The sequence below is a fragment of the Canis lupus genome, chromosome 34, assembly GCF_003254725.2.
Source record: "Canis lupus dingo isolate Sandy chromosome 34, ASM325472v2, whole genome shotgun sequence".
Lineage (NCBI taxonomy): Eukaryota > Metazoa > Chordata > Mammalia > Carnivora > Canidae > Canis > Canis lupus.
Window position 1 is genome coordinate 19,203,534 of NC_064276.1, and position 11,264 is coordinate 19,214,797.

The window sequence follows — 11,264 nt, forward strand, 5'->3', positions numbered from 1 at the left end:
ATCTGCTGAAGGATTTCTGCCGAACGTACTAGGAGGGATGTGTACTAAATAGTAAAGGGCGGGGGGGGCAAGGCACCCGCAGGGCCTCACGAGAAATAAAGGCAGGTGTCTCCAGCGCCCATCTGTGATGAGCCAACTGGCATTTACACAGCAGGAAGCCTCAGATTTCTCGGGTCTTTGCTCCCGCAGCTGTGAAAGGCAAGACTCACAGTACTCCGTGTGACTCCCACCAGCACGAGGATGACCGACTCCTCCCTCTGTGCCTGGGACGCGTTTCCCGTTTTGGCACTGGAAGTCCCACATCGCAGAAACCCCTTAGTCTTGGGCAAACCGGGATGGTCGGTCAGCCTAAGGTCCCAGCACTGGAGGGGCCGCTTGCACACAAGCCCCTGCAGCTCATGTCATTGATGTGAGCCAGTGCAGAGGGGCAGCAGAAGGGACTGGAGGCGCTAGCGCTAGGCTGAGTCCTGAGAATGTTCCCTGGAGGAGGAGTCCCTGAGAAATGAGCACGGAGGCCCAGGGAAGCAGGGCCAAGGTCAACTAGTACAGGGCAGGTGTGTGCAGAAGTGGGCCCAGCGCTGGCGTGCCACTCCCGGGCCTGTTCAAAGATTGGCATGTCTTGGAAACAACATTCCACTTTGCACGATTCTATAGGGGCAGAGGGAGAAAGTTCTTTTCTTTGGTAAAAGTTCCATATTCACCTGGCTTATGACATTGAAGGAATTATTGCCTGTGCTGACTATCTGACTAAATTAAACACTTCATTGCCTTTCATTTCCCAGTCATCCATTTTTTAATGAATAACTGTATCCATTTATGCTAAGAATATATAGGCCCTTTACATGGTGCTGGACTTAAAGTCCTCTAAAAGTATCTTTTAAATTCTTTTTTCTTTTTTTTTTTAATCAGACCAAAAAATCACATTTATTTCAATAGTTCAAAGTGGAAATACAGCAAGTCAGTTCACAACGTTTCAAGATACAGTTTTAAGTATAATGAAAACTTGATATACAAAAATGAAAGGGCAAATAGCAGAAATAAAGCTCAGGGATCCTCGGGTGGCTCAGCGGTTTAGCACCGCCTTCAGCCCACGGCATGATCCTGGAGACCCAGGATCGAGTCCCACGTCGGGCTCCCTGCATGGGCTCTCTGCCTGTGTCTCTGCCTCTGTGTGTGTGTCTCTCATGAATGAATAAATAAATAAAATCTCAAAAAAAAAAAAAAAGGAAAGCTCAATTAAAAAAAAAATTCAAGTAACCCAAAACCTTAAGACTAAAATATTCCATTTACGACAATTCGGAAATGCCTTAATTTATAGATACCAGTAGCACATTGCCATCCGAAAGGGCTTCTTCTCAAAGAAGGAGAATCACCCCAAACCTGTCAGCTCAGGACCACAGTGGAAGTTCTTGGGGCGGGCTATTCCTGATTCGGCAGCCTCACTCTCACTGTCAATTGATATGATTCGACCCATGATACTTGGATGTGTAGGCAAATTCTAAAAAATGTTTAAAGTTCAATATGAGGTCAACACCCTGATAAGAGATACTGAAATGGCCACTATATATTTACAAGATTTTAAAGACCAGTCTTAGCTTCAGGCCTCTGGTGTTACCGGGGGAAAGACAGACTGATACTTCTTCCATTACTTCGAACCTTTCCGTAAGGTTAGCAACGTGGCCTTTACAACCTCCTCATGAAAATCATACTTCGTTATATATTTACTTATTTCCACACATATAGAACTTTCACGTAAAGTAGAAAAAGTTCCCACTAGGAAGATAATTAAAGGCTGTTAATGTTCTTTGTATCACTTAGCAGCCAAGACACATGTTTATTTCTGCTCTGCAGAAGCAATGTTAGCCATTCGCTTTGATTCAGGAAAGGCGTGTGCTTGCAGGATGGTGGAGAGGAGATATTTATTGCATCTTTTTCTCAATCTTCTTCATCTTTTCATTTAGGCAGTAAACTGAGAGTCTGTTCTGAAAATTCTATCCCACCATATAAATGTGGAAGCATATTTTCCGATGACGTTCATGTGGTGGAAATTACATTATTTTTTTCTGATTGTATGTTGGTGCAGTTCTCCAATGTTTGCTTGTTCTATTCTCTTTTTGTCTGTTTTGTTTTGTTTTGTTTTTGCTTGTGTGGTTATTTGGTTTGTGAGTCTTGAGCCAGGCATCGTCTTAAGACACATACTAAGGGTTTTAATTTTACGTCATAATTGCTTAGCCGTTTCCGTGAACAGTAGTACTGCGTTTAGAACAGCAGCCTGGATGGCTCTGCAGTTTAGCGCCGCCTTCAGCCCAGGGCGTGACCTTGGAGACCCCGGATCGAGTCCCACGTCGGGCTCCCTGCGTGGAGCCTGCTTCTTCCTCTGCCTGTGTCTCTGCCTCTCTCTCTCTCTGTGTGTGTGTCTCATGAATAAATAAATAAAATCTTAAAAAAAAAAAAAAGAACACAGCCGGCTCTGAGGACAGCAAGCACCTGCCGGCTGGTCCCTGGGGCCCCCTCCCGAGGGGGAAGCCCCGCCCCGCACGGTCCCCTTCTTTCCACGGGAGGGCGCTGTCTACCGTGGCGGGGACCGGGCTGTGGCGCCCCCTGAGCACTAAGGAGTCCTGCCTGGAAATTCAGACCCATGGCTGCCGGGTTTCCAGTTTGTTCCAGGGTCATTTCAGCTCCCCGACCGTCCCGTCCGGCCCAGGCAGGGGCGCGGCGTGCCCTGGTCAAGCCTGAGACAAGCCCACTGGTGTCCGGGGTAGGGAAGGGGTGGGCAGCATCACATCCAAGGGAAGGAGGGAGCTGGACTGTGGAAAACTTCACAGACTTAATTTGATGTAAACAGGCAGGACGGGGGGCGCCTGGGTGGCTCCGTGGTCGAGCATCTCCCTTTGGCTCAGGGCGTGATCCCGAGGTCCCGGGTCGAGTCCTGCATCGGGCTCCCTGCAGGGAGCCTGCTTCTCCCTCTGCCTGTGTCTCTCATGAATACATAAATAAAATCTTTAAAAAGAAAAAAAAACAAAACCACCCGATTAGGACTAATTGCAGACTTTGTCAGAGGAAAACAGTATTGGTTCATCACACCCTTATTAAGCAGCCGCAATGCGCATGACCTTTGGTGGCCCTGGGAACCAGGGATGCCCAGGCGCCAGCCCCTGGAGGAGGAGCCCAGCCAGGGCGGGTGGGGGTGCAGGCTTGTTCCCGCCGCAGGCTCCCCACCAGCCCTTCAGCTCAGACCCCTGCCAACGCAGAGCTTCCCGGGGCGCGGGCCGCCTGCCAGTCCCCTGGGGCACGGGCACACGGGAAGCACCTGGGGCCATCATCCCTCCCCTGCACACACCTCCTCTGAGCGGGTCCAAGCGCCTCTCCACGTGCGGCTCATCGCTAGGCCCTGCCCCTGCCTTTCACAGCACAAACTGGGCCGTGGGGGCTGCGGTGGGGAAGTGGCCCCAAGGGCGTTGGTGACACCCTGCAGGAGCAGAGCGGAGGCAGGATGCAGGCTGGCAGGCACCGGGGGCTTCCACTGCTACTGGTGCTACTGGGGGCTGGGGGCGGGGGGGCTCAGGGTGGCCTGACTGCAGCGCAGGGAAAGGTGGGGACATGGCCTAGCCTTCACCGTCCTGTCCTGCCCTCCTGCTGTCCTGCCGTCCCGCCGATCCGACAGCAATAGGTCAAATGGAAGCAAAGGGAGCGCAGATGGAGCTTGGGGCTGGGCCCCCCACCCTGCAGCCCACCCTGTCCCAGGCTCCCCCGTCAGTAATGTTTCCCCAGACTTGTCTTTGAGCTCATGGACAGAAGCCACAAGAACAACAAACTGACTTTAGACCTACATTTTATTACATCAGAAAGTAAATCAACCTTGAACTGTTAGTTTTGGATTTTATACAAAGAGATAATGCTGCCATCCACCCCCACCCCCCCACCCCCAGCTCCTGATCACGCGTGGTCTCTGCTGGTTTCAACCTTCCTGGGTAACCAGCTCCTATTCCTTTTTAAATGTGATACGCCCAGATGTCTTTTGTTAAATGTCATCTTCTCTGTTCACTTCTCAAAATAATACCGTGTATTAGCGACTTGGAGTGAGAGGGCACCGTTTGCTCTCACGGTGATCAAATCACGGGCTGCAGGAGAGCACTGCTGTCACTCAGGGCTCCTGTCCCCAGGCACCCCCACCCTTGTCCCCTTGGCCGGCACCGCCCTCCCTGGCCTGGGGGTGGTCATGGAGCAGCACCCAGGGCCGAAGTGAGTTCCATGCGGACAGTTCAGGAAGATCTCTTTGCTTTTCTATGTTATAGGCTGTCAACAGGCATCGAAACAGAAATGCCTAAACTTCCTGAGGTCTTCTGGGGACAGCCCCTCTTCGGTTCTTTCTCATAATAGGGCTCAGATAATGAGTTCAAAGCAGGGCCAGGCGGGAGACAGAGCTCAGTGACAGACAATATTTTGTTGTTCCCTTTGACCAGGGAGGACGCTTCAGTACCAGGCAGGCCTTTCAGTCCTGGCTCTGCTCCGGGGAGGTGGGTTCTGCCCCAGAAGGGCCCCCACCCCTCCTCCACATGGTGTCCTGGTGTCTATCCCACCCGTCTTCAGACACACGGCAACACAGCCTAGGAGGAAGCTGAGGCTCTGGAGCCACACAAAACCTACTAGCTATCTATGTAACTCCGTCCCATTTAATTTAAGAGAGGAAGCTCCAACTTTTAGAAACCATGGGGCATTTATATTGGAAAAGAAAAATCGAAAAATCAATCAAAGAAAAATCAAAGCATGTTGATCAAGTGGCCAACCTTAGTACTTATGCAAATCACACTGGCATACAACAAAATCAATACATTCACGATCCATGTGTTCACAGAAAGAAAATTTTAAATGCCAATTTTAGGATAAGGTCGAGGAAGAAACAGATGTTTAAAAGAGAAACTATGTTTTTTCTTTCATGTTGTCCCTTATCTGTGCTGCCAGGGTATGACTCTAGGTAATCTTATAAATGCCAACACCTGCACTGTTTTCTGGGGCACCCCAGGCCTCTGGTTGGGGCAACCCAGTGCCATGGAATAAAATGGGGGCCATGGCCATGTGGGGTAGTGGGCAGAGGACAAGACATGGACCCCGATCAGAATTCCACCTCCACTGTTTGTCTTCTATGCAAATCCCTACACAGAATTTGCATTGAAAGATAGACATAAAAGACAGAGAGAAGATAAGTTAGACCATGGGGATTCCAGATTGAATTTTTCTCTTGGTCTGTATTTGATCTATTATTTTACTTATTTAAGTATTTTTATTTTTTTATTTCAATAGCCATTCTTTTTAGTTAAGAATTTCTATTTGATTATTTGTTATATTTGCCTCTTCCCATCCCTACCCCATCCCTTGCTTTCTTTTTCTTTTTTTTTTTCTTTCTGGTTTTAATGAGTAACATGACTAGAATTCACTTACTAGTTGGACAGGCAACTAGCAGAATTTGGAGGAAAGTCTAAGAAAGTCTAAGAAAGGCCTTGGAAAAAGGCTGCCCTCTGGAAGGTCAGCTGAGCATGGCACTGCCCTTAAAGGAGTCCATGTGAGCCCCTCGGGAACAGGCACTCCACGTTTACAAGGGTTCTAACCATTCCCTAAACACAGCCAACCCATCTCTACCTCTTGACTTGGCCAATACACTTCTTCCAACCAGACAGCCATACCCTCATTTCTACCTGTCTGAAACCTGTCTTTCCTTCAGGGTCAAACTCAAAATGTGTCCTCAACCATGACTCCCTCTTTCCTCTCCCCTGCCCACGCTCAGCTGGGAATGAGTCTCCCCTTCTCCTGTGAATGCTGATAGCACTGGATTCCTCTTATGTACCACTTACAGTTAATAGGGCCGGCTACATGATTTCCTGGCTCAATGCAAGGTGAAGGCACAGGGCTCCCTGTTCAAAACTGACTAAGAATTTTCAGGATGGCTACTGCAGAGCGTTACATCAAGTGCAGGGCCCTTCAAAGTGCGAAGCCCCACACCACTGCACGGGATACTCACCCAGCTAGCTGGCCAGATGACTACACTGGGACACTCTGGGGAAACTGTGATGCCCACTTGACAAATGTGATTGGTTAAATGGCTATTCAAGTCCCCTCCTAGGGAACCTCCTGAGCTGCCCGCCCTGCCTGAGCGGAGTTTGGCTCCCCAGCATCTACATGTCTGGCACTCCACCTCTCTAGCACTTAGTTGAGGGCACTGCTCCCTGAGCCCCCAGCCACTCAGCCCTAGGCTTATTGCCCCTTGTCCTTAGGTCCTGCCCTGTTGATTTTCTGGATTGGCCACTAGCACCAGGAACAGAGAAGAATCCATTGGTTGTTTTCCACAACACCACTATATCTCCCTTTGTCTTTCTGTTCCTTCCTGTTGCCAGATGTTGCCAACACATGACTCTCTGCCAGCATGCTGATGCAAAAAATGCAGTCACACTCTCCACCTGTTCTATTTCTTTCTTGTGACTAAGTGGTAATATAGATACTTAACTGATGCAGGAATATTAAGTGTACTATCTCACTTAATGCAAGATCAAATCTTAGCAAGATCAAATCATTTGAAGTATGTGTTGCTATTATTGTGCCTTTTTACAGATGAGTGAACTAACTCAGAGAGGTTAAGGAATTTGCCAAAGATGATAAAATTAAGGAGTGCTTACTCTTAGTAACTGGGCTATGCTGCCTCTGTATAGGCTAATTGAAGGCAGAGACCATATCTTGGTCTCGTTGTATTCCCCCACGGGACCACTTTTTGCATTCAGTGCCACTGTGCCATTGGGTTTATTAAGAGCCCCCATCTATTGATAGTTCACTGTGTACCGCCCAAGGCTGAGAATTTGCAAACATTCTCATTAAATCCTTCCCGCATCCCTACTAGTCAGGCTTTACTGCCTATGTTTCACAGATAAAGAAGCTAAGGCTTAGCAAGATCAAATCTCTAGTTAGGTCACACAGCTAGTAAATCATGGCACCAGGGTCAGTCCTTTCTTTAAATGTAGGCTTCCAAACTGTGGAAGGAGCCTTGGTGCCCATCGACAGATGAATGGATAAAGAAGATGTGGTCTATGTATGCAATGTAATATTCCTCAGCCATTAAAAACAACGAATACCCACCATTTACTTCGACGTGGATGGAACTGGAGGGTATTATGCTGAGTGAAATAAGTCCATCGGAGAAAGACAAACATTATATGGTCTCATTCATTTGGGGAATATAAAAAACAGTGAAACGGAATAAGGGAAAAGGAGAGAAAATGAATGGGAAATATCAGAGAGGGAGGCAGAACATGAGAGACTCCTAACTCTGGGAAACTAGGGCTAGTGGAAGGGGAGGAGGGCGGGGGATTGGGGTGACTGGGTGGCGGGCACTGAGGGGGGCACTTGATGGGATGAGAACTGGTTGATATGCTATATGTTGGCAAATTGAACTCCAATAAAAAATAAAAATAAATATAGGTTTCCTAATCAAGCTACACTGCTCCCATGTCTTCCCTGTCCCTGCCCCACCCCAGCCAATCTGGCCCCTCTCCATCTTACTCAGTTTTACCTTCTTGCTAGTATCCATCCTCACACTGCCTTAGACTCCATTAGAATCTGAGTCCCGGAGGCTCAATTGTTGCTTAACCTGCTGAATGATTTGGCTGCGTGTTGCACAACCCAACATAGAAAGAGAAAGTTGCCCACATTACCTTCCCTGGCCCTATGATTGGCACTTTCTATGTTTCAAATTGTGGCCTTCTAATGCTCTAACAAGAGCACCAGAAGCAATGATGTTCCATATCACTACATGACTTCTACAGATCAGATATCAAGTAGTGAAGACATGCTATCAACGGAGAGCTTTGTCAGATTCAAGATGAATGGAAACTTTTTCCACTCTGACAGGTCTCCTGCTAACTAGCCTCATACATTTTCCCTCTCAACTTTCAAGAAGTCTAATCAAAGCAATCTATGGAAAAGAATGGCCTCTCTGCTTCTTGGTCTCATTGTAACTCTGGTTGAAAGTCCAGATAAGCCCCTAGAAACCAGGATAAATCCTCCTACTATCCTATGAGTGGCAAGTGGCCTATCTCCTCACCTAGGAGTTGCTGAATTATCCTTCACCTGTGCACACAGGTGCATGCACAAGTCCATCTCCACTCAGATCCCTATGAAATTCACTTGACCCCCAATCATAGGATGATTCATCCTATTTTTAACCACTGGTGCCAGACTTCCCTATTCAATAAGGTGATGAGGTAGTCTCAAAACTAAGTCACCTGAGAAGTACATGATAAAGAGATGATGAAGATCAGAAAAGGGTGGCAGGATACAACGTAGATGCATCTAAATACCTAAAACCCAACATACAGACCAGAGAATTGACTTAGTCTATGTAGATCCTGGGGGAGAATCTGGGTCCATTGGTGAGGTTATAAGGTAGGCAAGTGTTGACTCAATATAAAGGAAAAGCCTCCTAGTAACTAGAGTGATTCCACAATAGGATGGACTGCCAGTGTGGTGGAGAGATTCTTGTATCTAAATGTCCTCAAGCAGACACCACACACTGAAGGGTGCCTCTGAGCTGAGTGGGAACCTGCCCTAGAACCTCTTGGTCAGTGGTCATGGATGAGGGGCGCAATCTGTGCTGGGCAGGAGGCAGGTGCTGGGAATATGAGATTAAAAGTGACAAAGACATTGCTATAGTGTAAGAACCCTTCCAACTCAGGGATTGCATTCCTCAGGATTTAACACAGGCCAAGGGCAGGAATAGCTTACACTTCTCTCATGTGTTCATAATAACCAACATAGTGCTGTAGAGCCTGACCCAGTGGTGACCATCTGAGGACAAGAACTGTACCTCCCATCTGTGCATCCTTAGCACCTAGCACAACATAGGTGTCCAAGAAATAGCTTTGAATTTAATGAATGTGTGTCCAGAGAATACTCTATTCAAGGCAATAAATGGATCTACAGAATCTAAGATATTCATTCGCTGTTGAGAGGAGCCATTCCAACCCCAGGGATCTACATGATAGATAAAGAAGTGCCCCCATTTTCTAAGGTGCAATGAGTTACTTGACTCCAGTGGCCTCCCTAGAATCATTTGACCCTCCAATGGTAAAGCACAGCTCTTCTGAACATCTCCATGTTCAAGAGCCCCAGAAGGCACAGCAGAGGCCTCATTAGAAGATGATCGTTTCGCCTCTCATCTTGCTTCTTGTCTGAAAGTACTACTCACCTTGTTTTGAAGATCTCAAAAGGTGATGACAGAAACCAGTAGAAGAAATGGATGTGATTTTCTGCATTGACTTGCATCCCCCTGGAAAACATTTAACCAGAAATAATGTAATAACTTACCTTTTATTTACCTTCTAAGCCTGAAGTCAAGATAATTTCAACACCAGCTGAGTCATCACTAAAGTCAATAGGTCAAAGTCTCTTCTGCAAAACTGATTTCCAGATATTTTCCACTGACTGAAATTATGAGAATAAACTAATTTATTCTTTTCATTGTTAACCAAAACCAATACATTTTTCTTTTTTTTCCCACCTTTCTTCAACTACAACACATAGCCGTGTTTTCTATTATTAAGAATAACGAGTTGCTCACTTATAGGCAACACACGCCAGTCAACCTTCTTGGCTTTCTTTGGTTTGGGGTTAATAGGAAGAAAAATGATTGAGCTAAACCCAGGCTTCGTCAGTGTCTGATGTGGTCAAGTTGCAAAAACCTCTCTGAGCCCTTGTGTCTTCCTGTAAAGGAGGAAAAGATGAGAATAGAATAGGTCCCATGAAGTTATGACAATAAAAGCACAATGCTTTCCACAGAAAAAGGAGTCCCTAACATTATTTTTAGTGAAGATGATATTTTCCTGAGGAGAAGTTATTCCAGCCTCAGAAAGCCCAATCTCCCCAACTTTTCTTTGACCCTACAGTGGTTAACTCTGTCTTTTGTGAGACAGGGAGTTTGCATGGGTGTCAAGGCCACAGTAACAGTAAGAATATAGGAAGTTTTCCTTCAAACAAAAGAGAATGGAAGGTTCCCAGGAGTTTCTTTTGTGATAATGAAAAGCTTACCCCGAGGATTACTGTGTTCTTGAGGCGGACTTCACGCATAGCATCACCACCCTGAGTGATAAAAGAACTTTCCCTGAAACAGTAGGAAGATGTGATGAAGTGCAAACTTTTCTTTCTGTGCTGGGTTGAGATCATGCCCCTTCCCCAGTGCTGGGTCTAAAGTGTAAACAGGAGAGGCCTAGGATATAAAATGCAAAGAGATGCAACCCTGAGGATGAGCACCTCCTTAAATTGTGCACCTTCACCCTCTCCTTTGCCTCACCCTAATCCAGGCCCTACTCTTTCCCCATTGATCCCCTCAGATGCCCTTTCTTTTCAGGGTTTAGATCTACAGAGCCAGGTCGTAGTTTTGTAGGCAGGATTGGGGGAAAGCTTTTAGAATCCTTTCTCCACCCAAAGAAAGGGAGTAGGTAATCACTGCTGGTCACTACGATTTAATAAATTATGCCATGCTGTACTTAGGCCCACATCTTCCAATTTTGATGGGCTGGCACCAAGTACAAAGGGCTTTTCCAAATCACTCCCAGGGCAACTGGGCTAAGTTACCTTCACAAAAACCCTGATGGGTCCTTGGACAGGGGTAATTTGCATTCTACCGATGTTTTACGTTGCAGAAATAAATTCCAGTCTGTCTCCACAAGACAAACGTTATGATACTTTTATATAATAATCTATACTTCTTGGCTGATCAGACGTTACCGGGCCACATGAGTCAAGGTGAGCTCCTTTAGGGCAGATTGTGTCTTCTCGTCACTCTGCATCCAGGCACCTGATATCACAGATAGTGGGTGTTCGATAAACATTTGTTCAATTGCCCATATGAATGAAGAAACACCAGGCTTATCAGAAACTAATGCTCGGCCTCTCAGGGCCTAGGCTCTTTAAGTATCAAAAAGGGCAGAGCCAGAAATCCAGCCCAGCGATTAAAGCACCAACCACTGTCACCTCCTCCCCTCGAAAACCAATTGTCCCTCTGGCTTCTGCTGACGTACACTTGTCATGCTCTGCTTTGTGAGAGGCTGAGTTTCTGCCTCTCACCTCAGATCTCAAAGCTTGACTTGGTATTGCACCCCTTTCTAGCTCTACCCTTCCCCTCTAAGACTTGTGTCTGCCTGCAGGGCCCAGACACAACCAACCCCCAGCAACTGACCTCAGCTTGCCGTGATCCTTCTTGTCTTGGCTTCTGGTTGGTAATT

General features: G+C 46.9%; 1 long non-coding RNA gene across 2 annotated transcripts; it reads right to left on the reverse strand.

Moving 5' to 3' along the window:
- Window positions 1-850: 850 nt before the first annotated feature.
- On the reverse strand, window positions 851-11,016 carry LOC112662747 (uncharacterized). 2 transcript variants are annotated; one of them, XR_007408232.1, is made up of 4 exons: window positions 10,615-11,016; window positions 10,069-10,141; window positions 9,230-9,310; window positions 851-3,000 (listed from the first exon to the last, which is right to left on the reverse strand). It is a non-coding gene; the product is annotated as an uncharacterized LOC112662747 (long non-coding RNA). The 2 variants fall into 2 exon arrangements; XR_003138791.3 differs by lacking the exon at window positions 851-3,000 and adding an exon at window positions 3,931-4,121 and having other exon boundaries at window positions 10,615-11,015.
- Between the last annotated feature and the right edge of the window lie 248 nt (window positions 11,017-11,264).